The sequence below is a fragment of the Bos javanicus genome, chromosome 10 (assembly GCF_032452875.1).
Source record: "Bos javanicus breed banteng chromosome 10, ARS-OSU_banteng_1.0, whole genome shotgun sequence".
Classification (NCBI taxonomy): Eukaryota; Metazoa; Chordata; class Mammalia; order Artiodactyla; family Bovidae; genus Bos; species Bos javanicus.
In genome coordinates, this window is record NC_083877.1 from 42436930 (window position 1) to 42461881 (window position 24952).

Sequence of the window (24952 nt, forward strand, 5' to 3'; positions counted from 1 at the left end):
CGACAGCGGATGAGATGGTTGGATGGCATCACCAACTCAATGGACATGAGTTTGGGTAAACTCCAGGAGTTGGTGATGGACAGGGAGGCCTGGCGTGCTGCGGTTCATGGGGTCTCAAAGAGTCGGACACAACTGAGCAACTGAACTGAACTGAACTAAATCTATGTTGGAAAAAAATCAGAATATTGATATCTTCTAAGGGCATGGAAGTATGGATTAACTAGGATGGGGCAGAAGGGAATTTTGGGGGGTAATAATAATGTTCTGTATTTTGATAGAGGTTTGGTTTTCACAGATGTACGTGCTTGTTAAAACTCAGTAATATGTGCATTCGTTGAAACTCAGCAAACATTGAAGTGTATTCATTGTATATACAAATTTTACATAAAAACTGTAAATAAATATTGAATTCTAGTTAATCATAGGGAGGAAATATTTAGGGGGAAATGTACTGATGTTTATAATTTTTTAGAAAATGCATCTGTGGGGGTTTCCTGGTCTAGTGGTTAGGATTTGGCACTGCCATGGTCCAGGTTCAATTCCTGACTAGGGAACTGAGATCTTGCAAGCTGTGCATGGTGGCCGAAAGAAAAAAAGCATTGAAAATTAAGGTGGATTAATAATGGTAGAGGGATGGATAAGGTGATAAAGCAAGTATAAACAAAATAGAAATAATTGAATCAAGGCAGAAGGTACATTGATGTTCATCACAAAACTCTTTCAACTTTGTTCTTTGTTTAAATTTTTAATGAAAAGATTTTCTGGCGGAGGAGGAATGCCCTCAGACTTTCATTAATGTGCTCTGACTGGGTGTGTGCACTGCGTGCTCAGTCATGTCCAATTCTTTGCAACTCCATGGACTGTCACCCCTCGAGGCTCCTCTGTCCATGGAATTTTCCAGGCAAGAATACTGGAGTGGGTTGTCATTTCCTACTTCAGGGGATCTTCCTGACCCAGGGATTGAAACTGCATCTCTTGTATCTCCTGAATTGGCAAGCAGATTCTTTACCAACTGCGCCACCTGGGAAGCCTGTATATATTCTTCTCTAATATCTCACATAAATGTTCAAACATTTCCTCTCAGGGGGAATGTGTCTTACTTTCAGAATTTATATAATGCCTAATTTACTCTATTTTTCAGAAATTCAATGAATGGCCTTCAATCTTGATATAACTCACTTAAAAATTTGGTAAATGGTGGTATATTTTGATATATTTTGCCTTGTTCATGGCAGGATATTCCCAAGGATACTGGGGATGGAGCCAGATGTGTGCCCTACATAGGATCCATGATTTTCCACGTCTCTTATGATTTTGAAATAAACTCACCCTTATCCACTTTTTTAAAAAGACAGTAAAGTTCTGGTTATGTTAGCTAAAGACCAGGTGCATCAATATTACTTGTGTCAACACACATTTCACCATTAAGCTTTTTCTCTTTTAACTTAACTAGTTTGGAATTCAATATCCTGTGTGCTAATTCACTTCAGTCGTGTCCGACTCTTTGCCACCCTATGGACTGTAGCCTGCCAGGCTACTCTGTCCATGGGATTCTCCAGACGAGCATACTGGAGCGGGTTGCCCTGCCATGCTCTCCTCCAAGGGATCTTCCCAACACAGGAATCAAACCCACATCTCTTATGTCTCCTGCATTGGCAGGTGGGTTCTTTACCACTAGCACCACCCGGGAAGCCCATTCACTAGCCTAGTGGACCAGAAGTATGGCTGTGGGGCATTTTGATCCCAGAAAAGGCCAGGTTAAGCTAGGACCATTCTTAGTTTTATACCTGAGGTTTTGTGTTGATTTAGCACATAATGACAGCCATGGTGGGCAAACAGAAAGATCAGTCAGTTGGGATGGCTGAGGTGCCCACTGACCAGGAGAAAATGGTGGATGGAGAAGAGAAACTAGCTGATGAAGATGAGAGTAAGGCAGATTCTTTTCTAAGTCATTGATTTTAAACTCCTGTTATGGCTATTTCCAAGAAGAAGAAATATAGCTGATGAAAATCATATGCTTCAAGGCAGGTGAAGTGAAGTGAAAGTTGCTCAGTCAGGTCCGACTCTTTGTGACCCCATGGACTATACAGTCCATGGAATTCTCCAGGCTGGAATACTGGAGTGGGTAACCTTTCTCTTTTCCAGGGGATCTTCCCAACCCGGGGATTGAACCCAGGTCTCCTGCATTGCAGGCAGATTCTTTACCAGCTGAGCCACAAGAGAAGCCCAAAGCAGGGGAATTTGCCAAAAAAAGAAACTCTTGAGTGATGGAGATGTAATGCATAATGAAGAAGTGCTTTAAATTGGAGATATTGCATTGTCTGATTTTAAATATTTAAAGAACCTCACAAACCACAGTATTTTATTTTTCATAAAAAGGCTTTTGTATTGGTCACATCTAGCCTATTCTTTGGGTTTAGTATTCCAGAAGGACTTCTTCTCTCTCCAACCCCTATCCTCCTCAATGAGTGCCCACTTGACAAGCCAGGCACTGATGCAGGCGCTGGCAGTGTGGTAGTGCCGTAACAGGCCAAACCCAGCTCGTCTAGAGTTTAAGGAGGGAAGACAGTGAATAAAGAGATGAATGTATATTTTGGGAGAATGAAATGCTTCCACTGAATTTTCATGGGAGGTCTTCAGAGGAGGTACCATTTGAACAGAGACGCAAACATGGAGGAGGAATCAGCCTTGGGGAGGTCTGGGAGCACAGTATTTCAGGAGGACACAGCCAGTGGGAAGACCTGAGTGGGTACCCAAGCCAGCATGTTCCACCGTGCGGGGTTCTAGCTCTGAGACTGAGAGAAAGATCGTTGTTGTTACACTAAGGAAGCACCCATCTATTCCTATTCTAGGGAGAGTTTTTAATCAAGAAGTGATAGTGCATTTATATCTAATCTTTTTATAGCATCTATAGAGGCAATCATACATATGATTTTTCTCTCCACATCTATTAATATGGTGAGAAAACCTATTATTATAATAGGTTTTCTAATAGTAAACCAAACCTGCATTCCTAGAAGGAAAGCTACTTGGTGTATTATTATTTTAATATGATGCTGGATTCTGTTTGCTGACACTCACTGTAGGCTTTATGGCATTGATAATCATCAAAAATATTGGCCTATAGTTTTTTGTGTGTGCTATCTTTGTCATATTTTAGCATCAGTTTTATCTTAATTGGTATTATCACAAAGTAACACTGATAATAATGTTATAAATTATGTTATAGTTACTATAAATAATAATTACTTATTATACAAAGTAATAATATCAATAGTAATATTTCAAGGTAAGAATTTACCTTGTAAATTATTAACAAGAATTTCCTTTATTTTTCTATGGAAGGGAGCAGTTTGCTTTTTTTTTTTTTTTTTTGGCTGCACTGAAAGGTTTGTGGGATCTTATTTCCCTGACCAAGGATCAAACCTGGGCCCTTAGCAGAGAACACCAAGTCCCAACCACTGGACTGCCAGGGAATTCCCAAGAGCAGTTCAAGTATCATTTTCAATGTCTTTAATAATTTGAATTGTGCTTCTCAGCCTTGGCTAAATATTGGAACACTTGAGGAGCTTAAAAACTACTGCTATCCCAGAGATGTAGATTTAATTGGCCTGGGGCACAGCCTGGACTCCTAGAGATTTCAAAAGCTTCCCAGGAGATTGTAACCTGTGTCGTTTCACCACTTTCTCTGTTTCTTCTCTACAGTTGGTCTGTTTCGATTTTCTGTCTTGAAAAGTTAGTTATATACTTTTACATCATCAAACTTTCATGAGTGTTTCAATTTCTTCTGTATCTCTATTTGCCCTTATGTTTCATTTATTTTATGTTTTCAAATTTTCTCTTTTTGTCCTTGATTTGTTAGACAGGATTTTATTTGCCTTTTGTTTTATTTTTAAAGCAACAGCTTTTGAAATTTATTTCTACCTTTCCTCTGGCTTTTAATTCACTAATCTCTATTCTTATCTTTATAGCTTAATTCTGTTTTCCTTAGAAAAGAAATAAAAATAACTAAACCTAACATATTGAGAGTTTAAAGTTTTGTCAGAGTTTTAAGTTTTTGTTTTCTTTTTCCTTTTTATTTAGACATAGCTGTTATTGAAGACTATAAGATTCCCTGGGACCACTGTTGTAGTCGTACCTCTGAAATCTGATTTGTAGTGTTTTCATTATTGCTATGTTTCAGATATTCTGAAATGTCAATTTTTTATTTCCTCCTAGATCTAAGAGTTTTCTATTAAGGATGGTTGATACTGTCCTTAATCCTCTCTTTAGCCAATAATCTGTTAATTCTCTCCTGTGAACACTGATGAGATTATTATACTGTATACCCTTTTTATTTTCCTTCCCTTTCTTTTTCCATCTAATTTTAGTTATATTATCTATATGATATTATTATAAAAAGATATCATCTTTTTTGGTAACTTAATTATTTCTATATTCTTATTAATTGCTTTCTCAGTTTAAAGAAATCTTGAGGCTCTCAGCTAGAAGAAATGGAGAAGTTAATATTCTTTAACTACCTCCTACCTTTCCACCTTTCCTTCTCAACATTTTTATTCAAATTCTTTCTACTTTGGTAGAGTTTTTGGTGTTTACATTCGGTTTTGAAACCATAATTCCTACTTTCGTTTGCGTTCTAGTCCCACAATTAAATAGACTCAGGGGCTCACAGGCAGTTCTTGGCTGCAGTTTTTCCATTTATGTCTCGGTTGACTGAAATTTGTCCTCTGATCGTTTCTTCAGAAAGAGCTCTTGGTGTTCATTTCGGCAGCACATATACTAAAACAGAAAGAGCTCTTGGAGACAGTATTTCCTGAGCGTTTGCATATTCAAAACTACTTATTGTCTTTGGAAGTGAGTGACAGTTTGGAATATATACTTCCTTTCTGGGAGAATTTTTCATGTATTGCTATAGTATCTGTCTAATGTTATCACAGAGAAATCTGGGGCTAATTTGAATGTTTTTCCTTATAAATGTCTTGATTCCTCCCTTCAACCTGCTTGGCTGCTCAAAGAATATTTATTTTAAATTCTCTAGATTTCAAACTATAAATTTACTGTGACTGTTCCAAATCAAGATTTTTGTGGGACATGGTATGCAATTTTGATTTGTAAATTCAAGTCTTCTTTTATTCCAGGAAAGTTTTCTTAAAATATATCTTTAAATGTTTGTTCTCTTCCACTATTCATGTTGTCTTCTTCAGGTACTTTTATTTTGCGAATATTGAATTCCCTCTCCTGTGTACATAGAAATTGGCCAAAATTTACACATTTCTCTCTGAACATTTTGGTCTTTGTTTACATTTCCTTTTGTACTTTCTCCTCATTTTTGGCTACTGCGTTCCACACTGTATCTTTTTCTCCTTACCCTGCTTCTAGCTTTGCATATATGGCTACCATGGTCTTGGTTTCTTTTTCATTTCTTTCTTTCCTGAGCTCTGTCAGCTTCTGTTTCTGCTCCTTCAGTCACCTCCCCCCATCGCTTCTCTGAGTATTGCTTCTTTGTTTCGTGCTCGTTTACTGAAAGCAATTGCTCCATTACATCTTTCGGAAAATTTAAGACAAAATCTGTGTTTAGAATTTTCATCTGCTCTGAGGTAACATTTTCATGGCGACTATTCATCAGCATTTGTGTTTCTGTATGTTTTCTTGTTTTTTTCTTATATCTTTGTTGCCTTCTTTTCCATTCTTCATGTTTGAATGAGGAGAATTTTTCCTATATTAAATATTTGTTTATAGGAGGTTTGAATATGGAATGGCAGCCCATTCCAATACTCTTGCCTGGAAAATTCCACGGGCACAGGAACCTGGTGGGCTACAGTCCATGGGGTCAGACACGACTGAGCAACTTTGACTGTATAGTGAAGGGGCCAAGGACACCTTCTATACCCTGGGGAGTTTTTCTTTTACTCAGGGTTTGTGTGTGAGATATTTTAGCTTTTCTCTTCCCCAGCCAGTGAAGACAGGCAGTGCAGAGCTGTTCACAGCGTAGTCTCTTTTCTTTCTTCCTCAACATATGACTTCCCGTGAATATGGTTTGTAGGTGGAATTCTAATTTAGGTCTACTTTCTCTGCTACTCAAAACCAAACTAGGTCCAGGGAAACTCACGCTACCAGCCTACCCATCTGTATTAGACAGCTAGAGCTGCCGTAACAAGTACCACAGATCAGGTGGCTTAAAACAACAGAAATGTATTGTCTCACAGTTCTGGAGGCCAGAAGTTCAAAACCAAGGTGTTGGCTAGGTTGGTTCCTTCTGGAGGCTCTGAGGGAGGATCCATCTCATGCCTCCATCCTAGCTCCTGGCTGCCAGAAACCTGGGTGTTTCTTGGCTGGTAAAAGGATCATTCTAATCTCTGTCTTCATCTTCACATGGCATTCTCCTCTCTGGGTCCAAATTTCTGTCTTATAAAGACACCAGTCATTGCACTAGGGCCTACCCTAATCTAGTATGATCTCATTTTACCTTGATTATGTCTGCAAACTCTATATAAGGCCACATTCAGAGGTTAGAAATTCAGTGCATCTTTTGGAGACACACACAAATCAACCCATAATTCCACCTTACTTCCATTGTTGTGCGAACCGAGCTATTGATTTCTAGCCTCAGTATGTGCCTCTCATTGGTTGCCCTGTTAAGCTCTTTCTAAGATATGTAGCCTTGGGTGCCCTCTCTCAGCTTCCTTTCATGCCTTTGGTCAAACTCCACTGCTTTTGGTACCCCTTCCACTCTTTTGAGGGCATCCTGTTGGCTCAGTCGGTAAAGAATTTGCTGGCAATGTAGGAAAGAGATTGCCTGCAATGTAGGAAACCTGGGTTCAATCCCTGGGTTGGGAAGATCCCCCAGAGAAGGAAATGGCAACCCACTTCATATTCTTGCCTGGAGAATCCCATGGACAGAGAAGCCTCGACACAGTGACTGAACCACCAACACCACCGCATATTTTGTGGTTAAATTAAAAATGACTTTTGTTGGAAGATGAGATTTACTCCTTTTTATTTCTTCTTTCCTTTGTTTTTTGTTGGGTGCTTTTTGAGAGATGACAGAAATGTCCATTTTATGTGACATCTTCCAACTGGAAATGCCTTTGGTCTCCCTTATTTTTTAGGAGTCATTAACATGCTGAATTGAACAAGAAAGGAATGCACAGTATTTTTAGTACTTATTTCAGTAAAATAGCCTTCAATGGCACCCCACTCCAGTACTCTTGCCTGGAAAATTCCATGGATGGAGGAGCCTAGTAGGCTGCAGTCCATGGGGTCGCTAAGAGTCAGACACGACTGAGCGACTTCACTTTCACTTTTCACTTTCATGCATTGGAGAAGGAAATGGCAACCCACTCCAGTGTTCTTGCCTGGAGAATCCCAGGGACGGGGGAGCCTGGTGGGCTGCCGTCTATGGGGTCGCACAGAGTTGGACACGACTGAAGTGACTTAGCATCCTTCTAGTCTCAGCTTAGCATGCCAGTTCTACCAACAGACTCATGAGTAGGAACTAATAGAATTTATTAATGCTTACATTGAACTTAAACATCTTTCATAAGGATTGTATTGAATTGATATACAATTGCATTATTTTTACTTTTATATAACAATCAGTGTCACACTTCTTTACATGATCATCAAAAAGTTAATATTTATTTTTAGCAAGTCTGTGTTGTATCTTTAGAACTATGTAGTGTTGAATAACTTTTTGACATTTAAATTATTTTTGCTCTAGTTGAACCTTTCTAAAAATAAATACTTTAAGAAATCTAAAACTATTATATCAAAAACAAAAGCCGTTTTGTCAACTTAAGGGATTTATTTCCAGGAATAACCACTACTTCTTACATATGAAATACTAAAAAAAATTCTTTGCTTCCCAAATATTCCTGAAATCTGCTCATTTATTAAGATTTATTTTTGTGATACTTTCTACTATGGTCCATTAAATACCTGATTCCATTAAATGCTAATAACAAGCCTGGCTTTTCAAGTCTCTCCAAGTCTGTCAATTTTGCATTATTACCACTTCAGGTTCAGAGCGATTCTTCTGAATGGCAGAGTCAGCAGTTATATTCTGCTATGTAATGGATGCACTTAACATACAGAACTGCTCAGAATTACAGAACACATGAAGCAGCTCATTTTAACCATTTCTCTGCTTAGGACTGTGAGAGGTTACATATGATTTTGGGGAAATCTTTTGGCATTTGGGGACAACATTTGTCTGCTTTTTAAATAAAACATTCTTGGGATACCATTAACCTAATCATGTGAGAATCAATGTAGCACAGTGTTTAAAAATGTGGACTTGGAGCCAAGCTGCCTGGGTTCAGATCTTGGTTCTATAAGCTGTGTGAGCTCAGGCAAGTATCTTAACCTCTCTGTGCTTTGGTTTCTTCAACTATAAATGAAAGTCGGTGGTGTTGAATTAAATGGGTTAAGGTATGTAAAGCCCTGGGAACTGTGCCTGGTCCATTTTAAGCCCTGTATGAGTGTTAGCTATTATGACAGGTCTTAATTATTTTATTCATTCACTCCCTGGACCTGCAGCCAAACCAGCAGAGTAGCAGTTACTAACTAACTACACTGAGAATTATTAGTGCATAGTAGATGTTCAGAAACCACTGTTGAAACAAGTGAAAGACTAGGGAAGTTGTATGTGAAAGAGGGACACCAAACTTGAACCCTCACCTCAATATCTTCCAGACAGGAAGTTACATTCAAGAGGGAAAGCACCTCAGATTTCCAAGAACAGTGTCTGGCACATGGGCGCTCTGTAGCCAAATAGCTAATGACACTATTTCAGAGTTGGATTGTTTAAACCCCTCATTCCAGCTGCAGAGAAGCAAGGATAAGGTACCGAACACCAAGGAATGGAGAGTTTCTAAAAGGAACAAGTCAACTTGTGACGCTAAGCAAAAAAAAAAAATTGCTTGCCCAAGAAATAAGCACCCAGAAAAAATCCAGGTGATTAAGTAATAAGATGAAGCTACTGTATCTGATCTGTTCTGTGACTATTTTAACCCTTGTCAATAAAACTCCCTTCTTTTTTAGGAAGAACGTATGAATTTTTAACAATTCAACATTCTAGGCAAGGTGTTGGGCTTCCACTTTGCTCTGTGTGGCTGAGTGAGGTGTGCTGGCTGTGTCTGCGCATCCCCTCTGAGGCCCCCACCCTACCCACAGACCTCAACTGGCTGCTCCTCATGAGATGTTTCAGTTTTCTTGTGAGAGGACGAAGACCGGTAAAGCTATTTCGGTCAAGTGACAGGAGGCCTGGCGATCAGATGGAAAATAAGAGCCCTGTTGAATAGGTCGGGTGGTGCTATGAAAAGAACAAGAGGCTTCGGAGGTAAAGACTGGTCTTCCAATCCAGGCTCCAGGACCTACAAGCTGGGTGATTTTAGGCAAGTTACTTAATGCCTCAGAACCACATTTTTCCTATGTGTAAAGTGGGGGTGAATATTACCTTCTAAGTCTGTTGTAATGCTAGGTACAAAGTAGGCCCTAAACTATTAGGGCTTTTTTTCACTATAAACTGAAGACAGAAGCATCTGAACTGACTCTACTTAAGCCAACTTGATATTTCCTGTCTCCAGCAGTGAAAGGAGAAATAAGACAAAATTTTATATACATAGAGATTCTATTCAAGGTCTCTATGCATTATAGAATAATGGAGGATCTAAAGTTTTAGAAAATTGTCTATTTTATCCAGTTATCAGAACAATATGGCCACTTGCTCACAGTGAAACAAATGAGTTTTGATGTTAGCTGAGGAGCAGTATAAAATCAGATTTAGACGCTAAGGGCAGAAACTGTCTTCTTTAGGGTTCCCGGAAACAGCTGCTCTGGTGTGGTGTACACAGGAAGTGCTGAAAGTGCTTGTAAAGTATTTTACTGAAGTGCCCTTTATACATATTTATACACAGATACATTTTTGTAACTCATTTCTGTACCTTTGAGGATGAATCTTAAAAGAAAAATATGTAATCCAGAGGGTGGGATGAGGTGGGGGATGGGAGGGAGGCTCCAGAGGGAGGGGATAGATACATACATACATACATACATATATATATATATACATCTATGGCTGATTCATGTTGTTGCAGAAACTAACATAATTTTGCAAAGCAATTATCCTCTGATTAAAAATAAAAATTAAAAAAAAAGAAAAAAACATAGTCAAGCAGAGCCTTTGCTAGGACTGTCAAGGCCAGGCTTGAACATTGATTCATCCTTTGTCATTGTCATGAACTCTTGGCGCTGTACAAACAAGCAAGCCTGGGTAGGTAGAGGATGTGAGGGAAATAAACAAGGTGAACTCCTGCTCCATGAGGGCCTGGACTTCCAGTAATTTTCTTTTACCTATGTTTTAATTTTCTTTAATGAATATATTGAATACTTTAAAACTTTTAAACCCAGATCCCTTCCCTCCAATCCTGGATATACAAGCATGTATGCACCCCCCATCCACTCCCTCAATACATACACACTACACCAGATGTGAGTACCACCAGACAGGAGTCACTGGGGTCAACTTGGAGGCTGACTACCAGTGTTCTACAGAGTGTGATACAAAAATATTGCTGTTTTTTAACATCTGCAGAGTAGAGATGGAAGTAAGGGGTATGTGGGGGGAGATTTCCTTCTTTCCTGAGAATCATTTGCAACTTTTAGCATATTCTTTTACTGTGCTTACTTTTGATATAGATTTTCTGTCTCTTCTACTTTTTCTCACTTCCTATCCCAGTTTCTAAAATACTGCCCCTACTCTTCTTATTCTTGTTCTAGTCTTCCTGGATTTGTGGGCAAATAAAAATATTGAGTGTGGATGAAGGTAATGAGGTAACTTTCTGTAAGTTAAACATTTAAGTTTCACGGAATGATTTCTCTGGAATATCTAACACAAAACATTTACAACTTGGACAGTGTTTAAGGATGTACAATTTGCTTATCATGGAAGGAAATAGAACTTATTATCTATGTAATAAAGACATTTGGGCATTAAGTGCTATATGACACATTATGAAGTTAGACATATTAGATGTGATTCCTGGCTTCAAAATTACCACAAAGGGAAGAGCCGAGATGAACTGAGATATTTTAAAGGACAGTTTGATGATTGCATATCTACTTAATCCCTACATAAGCTTTTTAGTAGAGTCACACGTTTGCCAACTCTACAGGGCTATACAGTGCCCCCAGTGCCCTGGAGGACCAACTTCATGGGATGATGCTGTACTTCAACATCAATAGAAGGTGGACTCCTTGCTCTGAGGGCTGGCTGTGAATCAGGCAATAGAGAGCCATGGGAAGAGGTGGACTCTGGACACATCGAGAATTCCCGTGGCTCTTTAAGAGCTTTTCAGACTCCTTCTGACTCTCCTGGTCATCTCTCACTGTTTTCTGGGCTCGGCCTCCACCTCGCAGTCACTTCTAAGTTTTTATTCCTTTAGAATTGCTGTGGACCAAGAAGCAAAATAACCAAGCATATTTCATTTAAGTAAAAAAAAAAAAAAAAGGATATTAATACTATTAATAAAATGAATAATACTAAATGAATGCAGCCACCAGATCCCCTGGGATCTGGCTGTGTGTTGGAGGGGGTCCAGAGCTAGGTAGAAGAGTTGTGAGTTAACCCAGTTAAAATGTTGACCTACTAGTACTGAGTTACTTCTGCAGAGCAACTCCAACGGAAGCTTCGTTGAGGCATTCCAAGAAGGCAAGTGTCTGTTTCCTGGTGTGCAGGTGGGGTTAAGGGATGATAAAAAAGAGTCTGTGGATTCAGTCAGTACAAAGACTTCGTCCTGCCAGCTGGGTGAACTTGAACAGATTTTTTAGCCTCTTGAAGCCTTAATACATCTTCCTTTAAACAGGAGAGAAAAGTACCCAGCACATAAGGTTTTGTAAGGATAAATGAATAAATATATATAAGGTCCTCAGCACACTGCTTAGTGTACCATAAGCTTTCAAACACTAGCATTTATTAAAAAACACATGCACACACCTTGGAGCCTCACTGTATTTCACCATGGGATTTCATTTCTTAAAAGTAGGACACTTTAAAGTGAGAATCTTCTCTTTTTTTCCCACCAATTAAAATCTCTTGTTTAAAGAACAGTGATAGAGCAAGAATGAGTCTCATGGAATAGCAGCTAGGATATGACTACGGGATGGAATGTATTCGTGTACGCATATATCAGAGGCTTGAAGGCTTTGCAGGTATGGGTTTATGTAGGAAACGTCCTTTCAGAGTTAGGTGCTGATCTGAGTTTAAAGGACTACAGGGGATAATATGGAAAATTTAAGGCAAAGGCCACAAAAGGGTGGAAGATAACCATGTAAATAAGTTAGGCAGATGCTGGGGAGGGGATGAGCTTAGGTGTTGGGAGGCTTTCAGGGAAAGAATCACAGAGTATGTAGATGAAGCAAACATGGGACTTGACTTGCTCACAGGAGTGAACTCCAGGCTCCAGACGGTCAGATGCAAGGCTCAAATGGTGTGTATGGGAAGTCCCCTGCCTCCACCTGGCAGACATATTCTCTCCAAGTGGTGAGTAAGACTCACATTCTTTAAGCTCAGTGCACAGAGAAAGTGTTATCTGAGAACTCAAATTATAAGAGGTTTGGCTTGACCTGGGTCACAGGTTCAACTTTATCCCAGTCACTATGGCCTTGGAGGAATTGGGGGCTCTGAGGATGAGGGGGGTTCAGCTGACCCACATGGACGGGCTCACCACAACCAAAAGGAGCTTTTCTCCTAGAAAAGCAGGGCAAAGGATGCTGGGCAGGCAAGAGGAACGTGGCTCCAGCTGGTAGTGCTTGACGTAACCATCCCTCGCCATCTGCCAGTACTCCATGGGCATCCATACCTTCTGCTTCAGCTTGACACCAGCCCTCTGAGCCAACAAGACCCCCTGAGATGATTGTGAAGTCACAAGGGTTCCTGGAAATCCCATCTTAGAGTAGATAGTTGTTAAGAGGACTGAGTGTAGACAGTTCCTTTGTTCCAAGAATGACAGAATTCACTAAATATGAGATCAGCAGAGTGAAGAATGGGGTGAGGGTGTTGCTCAGGTGGTATAACACAAGCACAGCCTCTAGGACCATGTAGGATCTGGCCACAGGTTGAAGGCAGTCCAGTGCTGGGTAGGTTACAGTAGACCTGTTGTGAGTTAGCCCAAGTAAAACATTAGTAGAGACCTGTTAGTACTGAGTTACATGTACAGTCTCATTTCTAGTATCCTTCCCATGTAGTGTCCTTCCCATGAAGACATGTGGTCTTCAGTTCAATGGGATGTTATTCTTTCTCTCTAGTAGAACAATCTCAGGGACATTTTTAGAGAACTGTTTATTTACAGTAAGAATTAGTACATATCCTGTGCTTGACATGCATGCTTCAAAAGCTTCTGGGTGAAGAGGCACATGGGGCTGGGGCAAGGACCGAAGGAAAGTCGAGCGCAGGTTACTAGAATGCTTTAGAAATCCTTTTCTGCTTCAGATAAGTGGCTAATTAAATTTGGGATTGGCTACTGGAGAAGTGCCAGTTATGGAAACGAGCATCTGTTGATCACACTTTGCTTCGGAAGCTTGGCTCCTGACTCGAGCCATGTTGGGGAGAAAGCGGGGTGCCGTGCTCGCACCACACACCGGCATGGTGGGAGGAGTGATTCATCGTATTTACTTTCAGGCTTTCATCTTGTAACAAGATTAATTCAGAAGAATTCAACTTCCAGAGAAAAATGGACCATTTATTGTTTTAGATTCAGACTTAGGCACAGCAGGTGGATTTTCAAAACTGCCTCATCTGACATTTCCTGGAAATGTAAGCTAACATGATTCCATTTTTTGGCAACTGGAAAGTTATATTTGAACATTCTACAAGTCAGTTGGCAGGACTGGGAATTTCGAACATTTAACTATCTTGCTTGAGCTTGATTTTGTCAAATGATTTGTAACTGTGTGACAGTCCTTTTTGTGTGACAGTCCTGAGATCTGGAAATCATCTCAGAAAATGTAAGTCATTTGCCAAAGGTCACTGAATAATATACACATGAAAACTGGGAACTGGTGAATATTGATTAGAATCCAGTTCTCTTATATCTCGGAGTCACTTGTAAAAAGTGACCACAGTTTGTGATGTGTGTAACTTTGTTTAACACATGGAGGAAATGAAGATTTTTGACACCCATCTCCTCCTGACTTTTTCCCCTGGTACTTCTAGGGCTTGCTTACTATGGTGTCTGCTCTACAGTAAGTGAGTGTGAAAAGCTACAGATCACATTTACCTTTCTCCTAGAAGCACATGTTTCCTGCTCTGTTGGGCAGATCCAGCAAGAAAATCAACTTTGCCAACAGTAATACCATATTCCAGGTAATGATGTCCTTTGATCTTTTCAGTGGGAAGTGGTAGGCCTAAGCAAATTAAATTCAAGCAAGAACCATCAGTTTTGACTTCTTAATTAATAGCTGTCTCATCTTCACCAGTTGTCTCTAAGATACCATATAAATTCACTATTTAATCTGTTTTCCCATACATCTTTGGGGGTTTCTTTATTCAATAATTTTTTAGATTATTCTTCAGTGTTTTTCTTGTTTGCTTTTATGGATATCACAGATTTCTTCCATATTCCTCTATATCTTTGGGATTATTTAATGTGTGTAGCATTTTCTTATTTAGAATTTCTGATGTTTGAAAGTAACTCTTAGGTTGATAAAATTCAGGCATTTTCTGGGGATGTGGATTTGAAAAGAGATGAGAAAATAGATGAGTTTGGATTTAGGCTTATTTATTTAGGTGCCTCTGGCACATCACCTCTGGCACAGCCAGATGGACATAACCAGTATGCACTGAGAAATGGTTTGGAACTACGAGTTTAGGACTAAAGATAGATCTTTGGAATTACCGGCTTTTAGGTAATATATGACATCATGAGAATAGATGTAAACATCCAAATAAGAAACTGCAAGTGGGAGAAAAGCTAGGATTAAATGCAGTCAGGACAGCATGAGTGGCAGGTGAAGAGAAAGGAGGACCGTGGATTCAAGGGGATTGGCAGCAAGAAGGGGAGGAGTAGAAGGAAGAGGTTTTTCAGGATGGAGAGCACTGACCATGTTTCTCAGGGAGAAGATGGGGTTGGGGAATTACTGGCAAGGGAGAAAATGAAGAAAGAAGATGGAGCACTATCAGGAGCATTATGCAGGTCTCGGAAGGTGTACCCATTCCTTCAGCTGGAGGCAGGAGGTGAGTGAACACGTAAAGCAGGAAGTAGAGAGGAGAGACATGAAGCAAGTTATCAGTCCTGATGCCCTTTTTCTTCTTCATGGATCAGGAAACTGAGTTATCTGCTGAGCACAGAGGGAACTTAAACTGCTGAGCACTTGGTAAAGCTTGCAAGCATCTTTATAAATTAAAAATCCGGTGTACCTAGATCTTGTGGAACTATATGGTACACTTCCATTTTGGAATTGAAGTCGTTTTCACTTCCTTCTAAGCCCTAAAACATGATGATTGAGAGCCAGCAACTTATACCAAAAGACATGGAAGCATGAGGGTCCCAGCACTGCTTGTAAAACTCACCCTGGGAATTTCTGACCAGCTGAAGGCTTGCCCTCAGATGAGCAACTTGGTCTCCTATAGCACATCTATGCAGATCTGAATGATAGAAAGACTGATGGCCGAGCAATGGATGCCTCAACTAATGTGATAAGTTGACTCACTCCTTAAGAATGTTCTATCTTCTTTGGACATGGAGTAAAAACTCCTTGGGGCAGGGAGGTCCCTTAAGAAATGTTAGTGTTCCTGAAGTAATAATAGGCTAGAAAGCCTTTTACTGTGGGATGATTGTGACAGCTAAGAAATGGAAAGAAATGAACATGAGTCACACAAAAACCTCAGTCCATGACCTTCAGTTGTTGTCAATCATATTTAAGAAAATGTTGTGAGGAACTTCAATATTAGATATTTTATTTATATTTTCTATTATATCTATAATTGCTATATATGTTGGCTTCAACTCAGATGAGAAATGAGACAAATACGTAGTTTCACTTTCCCGGAGGCAGAAACTCCTTAAGCAGAGTGATCAGTCATGAGGGAAGGCGGCAGGGAAGAGATACAGGCTTCTGTGTCTCAGCGGAATCCTTAGAATTTTAAAATTTGCTCTATTTTCCTTCAGAACTCTTTACCTTTGCCCCAGGTTTCCCTTTTCAGAGCCTAAATTGGAGTAAGCCCAGAGCAGGCTCCTCGCCTCCGTGTATGCCTGTTCTTGTCCGGGCTTCACACCGCACCTCAGGGTGGGGTACAGAGCAGCTTTCCAAATCTGAGGTGTGGCCGGCCAGAACCTGTTCACTGTTGGCCAGTGGCCGACTTTGGAGCCACTGGTGCTGTGGCTCTCAAAGCCCTGCTAATTGGCACATTCAGTTACTTGGGACTGGGGAAGGTGGAGGGAGGCACGGCCTGGGATGATGACTTGGTCTTTCTTCGGCCTAACTAACAACATAAGACCCTTATAGCGTGAACCAAGGGACAAAGCTAAGGAAAACTAGAACAAGAAGCATTGGAAAGATTTTGCCTTTACTTAAAATTTCCCTACTTCTCTTTTTGAAAGAAATTCAATGAATTCGCATATATCAAGCATTGGTCATGCTTTGACCAATGCTAAGACCTTTGTAGTGCTCACTGCAGGTTTGTAGCATAGCGGCTCAGAATCAGTCTCCAATGTGGGAAACCCAGGTTCCATCCCTGGGTCGGGAAGATCCCCTGGAGAAGGGAATGGCTACCCACTCCAGTATTCTTGCCTGGAGAATCCCATGGACAGAGGAGCCTGGTGGGCTATAGTCCATGGGGTTGCATAGAGTCGGACACGACTAAGCAACTAATACACACACAGGTTTGAATGTGCCCTTAGACCTCATCTGGTTTTTCCCTTTCCAGAGCATGTGTTCCCCTCTGTCTGGATCCTGGTGAACCTCTTGAAAAAGGGAGATTCTTTTGTCAGACTCAGATCCTGAGGCTTCTTCCCTCCAGCGCCGACAGATGTGAGAGAAGCCTCCGCCTCCAACAGAGGCTATGTCTGCTCACTTTGTCTGCTGCCTGAAGCTGGCAAAACAGCCAGGAGCAGTCACACATGTGGGGAGGTTATGTCCCCAGCCACTGTCGTAATCCCTTGGACAGCCTCTTCCTCCTATGCTTGTCTATCTTCCTTCACATTTTTTTGGTTTGTTTTTTAATTTAAGTATAGTTGCTTACAATATTGTGTTAGTTTCAGATGTACAGCACAGTGATCTAGTTACATGTTTTATATATATATATATATATTCTTCTTCAGATTCTCTTCCCTTATAGATTATTACAAAATGTTGAGTACAGTTCCTGTACTATACAGTGGGTATTTGTTGGTTGTCTATTTTAAATATAGTGCTGTGTATATGTTAATCCCAATTTCCTAATTTATCCCTCCCCCCACTTCCCATTTTTACCAAGGGTTCTCTGTTTTCTTCTGAGTCTTCAAACACAGTTTGTGTCTTATGTATTTTTGGATGTATCGAGGATAGTGTTTTTTTGCGTCTTGAAGAGCTTAAAAAACAGGCCATATTCCTACTTTTCAAGAATTTAGTTCTATCTCTAAGTAAGGAGATGAAATAGCTTTCTAATTCTGTGGTCCTTAAGCCTGAATATGAATATATGTGTGCATGCACAGACACACATTCGTATCCAACTCTTTGGGACCCCATGGACTATAGCCCACCAGGCTCCTCTGTCCATGGGGTTATCCCGGCAAGAATACTGGAGTGAGTTGCTATTTCCTCCTCCTCTGAGGGATCTTCCCTACCCAGGGATCAATAAGGTCCTTAAACTTATCTTCCTTCTTAACTTCACCAGGTAGCCAACAGGACTTATGTGTACCCTGAGAGGTAAGAGGTGAGAGATAAAGTGAAAGTGTTGTTCTAAATGTGGGTGCCTGGCAAGCCTCTGTCCCTGAGCTGGAATTGCTATCGTAATCTAAAATCAACAGAAGAAGCAATCCAGGGCCAAGTACGGGGCAGGAATCAGGGTCATGGGTTACAAATTGATCTGGGAGTGAAATTACAAGCCTATGTAACATTTTTACAGGGCTTGATTCCAAGAAATAAGGCAAATGTGTTTCCAAGGTAGTTCATTTAAAGCTGGAGCTTTCAGAACTTTAATGCCCTTTCGTTCTCCCTAAATGGTTGGGAATGTGGTGGACATTTGCCTAGTTTGTTTTCTGCTCAGCATCTCCCTTTCCATCTGGAGGCAATGCCTCACTGTGTGTCGTACTGGGGAGGAGCAGTGCTCCACTCTGTATCAAGGATGATCCCTCCTCCCTACCCCAGTCATTCTGAGGAGGATCCCGGGTCAGCCAGTCAGACCCTCCTCTCTGGGACACTGAACATCAAGGGAGGAAAGCGAAGATTCAAAGATAGTGTAGAAACCACTTGTAGTGATGGTGTGTGCTGTGGGCAGCAGTGGGGATTAGCAGGGGCAGACACTCCTATGGCATGACTTTGGTCCCTACTGTCCATCCTCTCTTGGTGTCCAGCCCATTTTCTGAACCTTGGTCTCCAATCCTCCCATGTATCCTATGAACTCCTCAATATCCTCCCAATACTCTATCTAAAATAAAGTGAGCAGAGTTGTCTTCTATTGCTTGAAACCAGGCATTAGGTTGGACCATCTGATGCTCCTGAAATTTAAAGAGGTGTTTCTGGTGCTGCTAGTTGGTCTCTATCTAGAATAGTCTGGCAACATGCATGCTGTGCCCCTCCACATGAAAGCCGCTGTACTTAGAGATTTTAAGACAAATTTAGAGTCAAGGGTTTCTGGCACTTTCCCAAAGTGGACACAACTAACTTAACGTAGAGAGGGATTTCGCTGAGGGTGGGCCCTAAATGGTCAATGTTTGTAGGTATGAATTCTAGGCCACAGACCTAGGTGGCAAGAGATACTGAGTTTTTGCATGTATTTGATGCTAAGTCACGTCAGTCATGTCCGACTCTGTGCAACCCCATAGATGGCAGCCCACCAGGCTCCCCCGTCCCTGGGATTCTCCAGGCAAGAACACTGGAGTGGGTTGCCATTTCCTTCTCCAATGCATGAAAGTGAAAAGTGAAAGTGAAGTCGTTCAGTTGTGTCCGACTCTTAGCGACCCCACAGACTGAAGCCTACCAGGCTCCTCCATCCATGGGATTTTCCAGGCAAGAGTACTGGAGTGGGGTGCCATTGCCTTCTCCATGTATTTGCTGCTGCTGCTAAGTCGCTTCAGTCATGTCTGACTCTGTGCGACCCCATAGACAGCAGCCCAATGAGCTCCCCGGTTCCTGGGATTCTCCAGGCAAGAATACTGGAGTGGGTTGCCATTTCCTTCTCCAATGCATCAAAGTGAAAAGTGAAAGTGAAGTTGCTCAGTGTCCGACTCTTAGCGACCCCATGGACTGCAGCCTACCAGGCTCCTCCATCCATGGGATTTTCCAGGCAAGAGTACTGGAATGGGGTGCCATCGCCTTCTCCATGTATTTAAATCAACTTAATTTCAACCTCACCTTTTCCTATATAGCAAGAGGGTAATGTATATCTATAGGCATACATGACTGCCCTCAGAGCCTCCTCACCCCAAGGGTTGTTTGGAAGTTCGGGGTCTCATAGCACCAAGATATAGGGGAAGGCCCTCTGGTCTTCAGTCCCTGGACTGTACTGATGACCTCTGAGACACCTTCTGCCCCAGCCAGTACAGTCCCTTCAAACCTGCTGGCTCTGTTTTTTCCCCTGGAGCACATAGAGCATGGTGACCTATAGTGAGGCTGCTGCCTAGAGTTCTAGTTCCTTGGTTGTATCATAAAGTTGAGCCTTTGAAGATCTGGTCACTCCTTAGGTCACTTATGGAGATGGCTCTGGTTGCTGATGCTTGAGGAACCCAGACCTCTGTCCGTCTCCCCTGTCTCCTGGAATCTTTTAGTTTGATGAACACTCCATTTTCTTCATGTTTCCCTTATAGGTCCCCCACCCCTCCTGCCACACATGCACCTTACAAATGAATCAAAACAAAAGTCAAGAAGGAAAATATATTGCAGGTAACTTGTGCTCTATGCTCTGCCACAGCATCCTTTGAGACAAGGAAGCACAGAACCTGTTCTTTGCTCACATGGTAGAAGGGAGAGAGTGGTCACTGCATGGGGTGGGAGAGGGATTAAAAACAAATGAATAGGTTAAAAAAGTCTTGTCAATAGCATTTAAAATTAATGAGGGGAAAAAGAAAATAGACACGCTGAAAGGCTATTAGCTGCCAAATAGAAGGGTTAATTGGCTTTGTATTTGGTGTCACTATCTTCAGTGATTCCTTAAAATTTTATACGTGATGCCACCTCATCTTGAAGCTATTCTGGTGTGAATATGTCACTCCTCCTTTCCCCGTCTAACTTTTTAGAGTCAGGAATGAGGAGTGTTTCTTGTCTACATTCTGTAAACCAAGTCAGCAATTCTAGCTCTAATTAATATGGGACTCCTACTCCAGCTGGAAACAAATATTTGTGTAACAAATGAAACAGCATATAATCCACAATCAAGCTTCTTACTGAGCCCCTTATTCCAGCTACTTCTCTGAATAGAGCCCATTTACTATTATAGTCTCCAATCTTGCATAGCAAAGCAGCTTAGGTGGGGTATCTCTGCTGGCATGTGAGCCTAGTAATTTATTGATACATTTAAGACAAGCAAGCATATGCTAACATTTTTTTATTCATTATAGATCCTATTCCAAGAAGCAGAGAATCCACATTTTGGGGATTCACAACTCTAATTCATGCCATACATACGAAGGCTGGATTCTAGTAAAAAAATTGATGAATCACTAGAAGAGGGAAGGTCAGTTCTTCTTAAACCTATAACCATGATTGACTGAGTCACAGAAACTCTGATTCAAATGGGGTTAAACAATAGGGGGATTTATTGTTCCATTTAAAAGGCCAGAGGCGAGTTGATTCTAGCATTGGTTAATCCAGGGGCTCAGTGACATCATGGAAGACCCGGGCTCTATCCAACTTTCTTCTCTGCCACCCTCTATGTGTTGGCTCTTCCCTTGTCCCAAGACAGATGAAGCTCTTCCAAGCTCTAAATCCCAGCAAGATTTCCAGAGTCAGAGGGAAAGAATGGTCTCTTCTTGCCTGTCACTCCTTAATAGCAAGAAAGTTTCTTCCAGAAGTATGCCCCTAACCAGAAGATTTATTCTCATGTCTCATTGGCTAGAATTGAATCTAGAACACCGTCCCAGGGCTTGACCCATGGTGCCCCTTCCATGGCACCTGGCCATGGGAACCAAGTCAAGGCTTTCCTAAGAGTGGAAGGGATAGATTTAAACAGGCAACTGACAGTGTATATCATACCAGCTTATCCCCCATGAGCTAATAAATGGCTTATAAATGTGTTTTCGGGAATGTAGTTAGAAGTAAATATATGATGTTAACACATATCCTATCAACTGTTTTTTTGTGTGTGCATGTTCCTTTTGTTTACTTTTTTAGCCTCAATTTTAGTTCCTTGACCAGGGATTGATCCAGGATCCTTGGCAGTGAGAGCACAGAGTCTTAATCATGGGACTTCCAGGCAATTCCCTACTCTATTAACTGCTAGATGTTTCATCTGAACTTTCATCAACTTTTGGAAGACACAAAATAATTTTTAATGAGTACCTTTAATGATCCAAGTCTTTCTTAATTCATATCATTTACACTTATTTAAGAGATGTCTTAGGAGTAGGGGAGATGTTATAGGACTTGGAGGCTGCTGCTTCTCAAGAGTCATCCTGAATGCTCAGGTGTCTTCCGCGGCTCCTCTGTAGACTCATCCAGTCATTGTCTCTGCATCTTGGTCTTGCTCTTTGCTCTTCTTTGTGCCTGTCTGCTCCTCTAGAGAGGCGTCTGCTTATGTGATGCTCCTATCGCAACCATGTGAATTATGGCCATGTTTACATTTTGGTTCTTTCTTCCAAACTGCCTCTCTCACATTTCCATATGATTGATGGATACTCCCAGTTAGGTATATTGCTAGTAACTCAAACTCAGCACATTTAAAGTCACCATGCCTTCTCTCATCATCCCCAGTTTTATTCCAAACATTTAATCAAAGCCAACCAACTCAAATTTTATCTTCTTTGTAAAGAACTTTCTGATTTTCACCCATCCAATAAAATAATGGTATGGACCTAACAGAAGCAGAAGATATTAAGAAGAGATGGCAAGAATACACAGAAGAACTGTACAAAAAAGATCTTCACGACCCAGATAATCACGATGGTGTGATCACTGACCTAGAGCCAGACATCCTGGACTGAGAAGTCAAGTGGGCCTTAGAAAGCATCACTATGAACAAAGCTAGTGGAGGTGATGGAATTCCAGTTGAGCTATTTCAAATCCTGAAAGATGATGCTGTGAAAGTGCCGCACTCCATATGCCAGCAAATTTAGAAAACTCAGCAGTGGCCACAGGACTGGAAAAGGTCAGTTTTCATTCCAATCCCTAAGAAAGGCAATGCCAAAGAATGCTCAAACTACCCCACAATTGCACTCATCTCACATGCTAGTAAAGTAATGCTCAAAATTCTCCAAGCCAGGTTTCAGTAATATGTGAACCATGAACTTCCTGATGTTCAAGGTGGTTTTAGAAAAGGCAGAGGAACCAGAGATCAAATTGCCAACATCCACTGGATCATGGAAAAAGCAAGACAGTTCCAGAAAAGCATCTATTTCTGCTTTATTGACTATGCCAAAGCCTTTAACTGTGTGGATCACAACAAACTGTGGAAAATTCTGAAAGAGATGGGAATACCAGACCACTTGACCTGCCTCTTGAGAAATTTGTATGCAGGTCAGGAAGCAACAGTTAGAACTGGACATGGAACAACAGACTGGTTCCAAATAGGAAAAGCAGTACATCAAGGCTGTATATTGTCACCCTGCTTATTTAACTTCTATGCAGAGTACATCATGAGAAACGCTGGACTGGAAGAAACACAAGCTGGAATCAAGATTGCCAGGAGAAATATCAATAACCTCAGACATGCAGATGATACCACCCTTATGGCAGAAAGTGAAGAGGAACTCAAAAGCCTCTTGAATGAAAGTGAAAGTGGGGAGTGAAAAAGTTGGCTTAAAGCTCAACATTCAGAAAACGAAGATCATGGCATCTGGTCCCATCACTTCATGGGAAATAGATGGGGAAACAGTGGAAACAGCGTCAGACTTTATTTTTGGGGGCTCCAAAATCACTGCAGTTGGTGACTGCAGCCATGAAATTAAAAGACGCTTACTCCTTGGAAGGAAAGTTATGACCAACCTAGATAGCATATTCAAAAGCAGAGACATTACTTTGCCAACAAAGGTCCATCTAGTCAAGGCTATGGTTTTTCCTGTGGTCATGTATGGATGTGAGAGTTGGACTGTGAAGAAGGCTGAGCACCAAAGAATTGATGCTTTTGAACTGTGGTGTTGGAGAAGACTCTTGAGAGTCCCTTGGGCTGCAAGGAGATCCAACCAGTCCATTCTGAAGGAGATCAGCCCTGGGATTTCTTTGGAAGAAATGATGCTAAAGCTGAAACTCCAGTACTTTGGCCACCTCATGTGAAGAGCTGACTCATTGGAAAAGACTCTGATGCTGGGAGGGATTGGGGGCAGAGCAGAAGGGGACGACAGAGGATGAGATGGCTGGATGGCATCATTGACTCGATGGACGTGAGTCTGGGTGAACTCCGAGAGTTGGTGATGTACAGGGAGGCCTGGCGTGCTGCGATTCATGGGGTTGCAAAGAGTTGGACAGGACTGAGCGACTGAACTGAATAAAATAACACATATCAAGTGCCTGTCATGGGTCTTGACCTACTGTCGACCTCACTATAAGGTGGTGAGCAAGCCCCCATGGAGCATATGTTCCTGCGCAGTGATGTATCAGATCATGAGTGACCAGTCATCTCTGCAGAAGCTGACCTGTGGTCTCTGATCTTCCAGAACTTTCACTGTCTGTGTGAGACACTGTAATAGCAAATTCATACCTTGGAAAGAATTTGGGCAGGGTGCGGTTCTAAGTGCCTAAAATGTAATAACTCATTTAACTATCACGACAACCCTGTGAGGTGGCCCTGTTTGCCCCACCCTTTATAGAGGAGGAAACTAAGAGAAGAAAGATTAAGAAATTCACTCAGGTTTTTAAAGCCAATAAGTAATAAGCTTCCTTCCTTGAAAGCCAGGAAAGTAAATTAGAGTAAATTCTAGTTTGAGTAAAAGTAAAACATTGAAACTTAAAATAATGTGATGTTTAGTGCACCTACTTTTTCATTTTCAACATTTTCTCAACTACATCAGTGTCACAGAAAAATAATAGCAGTTAAAACTACAATGAAACATCTACATAGGGATACATGTTTTTCTTTTGTTTAGGGCTCCAGTATGACTTGACACAGGATTGCTGGAGACTGTATGTATTTAAACTTTTGCTATTTTGTGCATCATGAATTTTTTGTATTAATTTTGATTTTTTAAAATATTGCATTAAAATATTTATCTCGATCACCAAACTTTTGGCACCCTTGTAAATTGTGTGCCCAAGGTGAGCCCTTAACTCTAATCCTGGCCTTCAGGGGTAGAGCTGGGATTTAAAACAAGGCACTGCGCTCCGGGTCTGTCCTTTTGACTACGGCACAACTCATGTCCTAGTACTGTTGATTTCTGTATCGATATCTACATACCACTGCTCTTTCCAATTAAACTAAAAATGCCTTGAGGACACAGACCATATATCATACTGCCTTCCTGTATTCCTAAAGCATCTGGCATGGTGTTTGATATATAGGGTGCTTGATAAAGATTGGCTGAAAGGGACTTTTCTAGTAAGCTAAAATTTACTGTAGAACCAGCTAATTTTACCACAATTTGTAGTTTTGCTTTCTTTCTGGCAATTT

At 41.1% G+C, this 24952-nt stretch overlaps 1 long non-coding RNA gene across 2 annotated transcripts in view; it reads right to left on the reverse strand.

The window, feature by feature from the left end:
* Positions 1-24952, reverse strand: part of LOC133255280 (uncharacterized) — a 164425-nt gene that overhangs the window by 56942 nt on the left and 82531 nt on the right. The window contains exon 3 of one of the 2 annotated variants that reach the window (XR_009738913.1): positions 20082-21938. The exons of the other annotated variant lie outside the window; for it this stretch is intronic. This is a non-coding gene — a long non-coding RNA (uncharacterized LOC133255280). Of the gene's footprint in view, positions 1-20081; positions 21939-24952 lie in introns of those variants that run through there. 2 annotated transcript variants of the gene reach the window in all.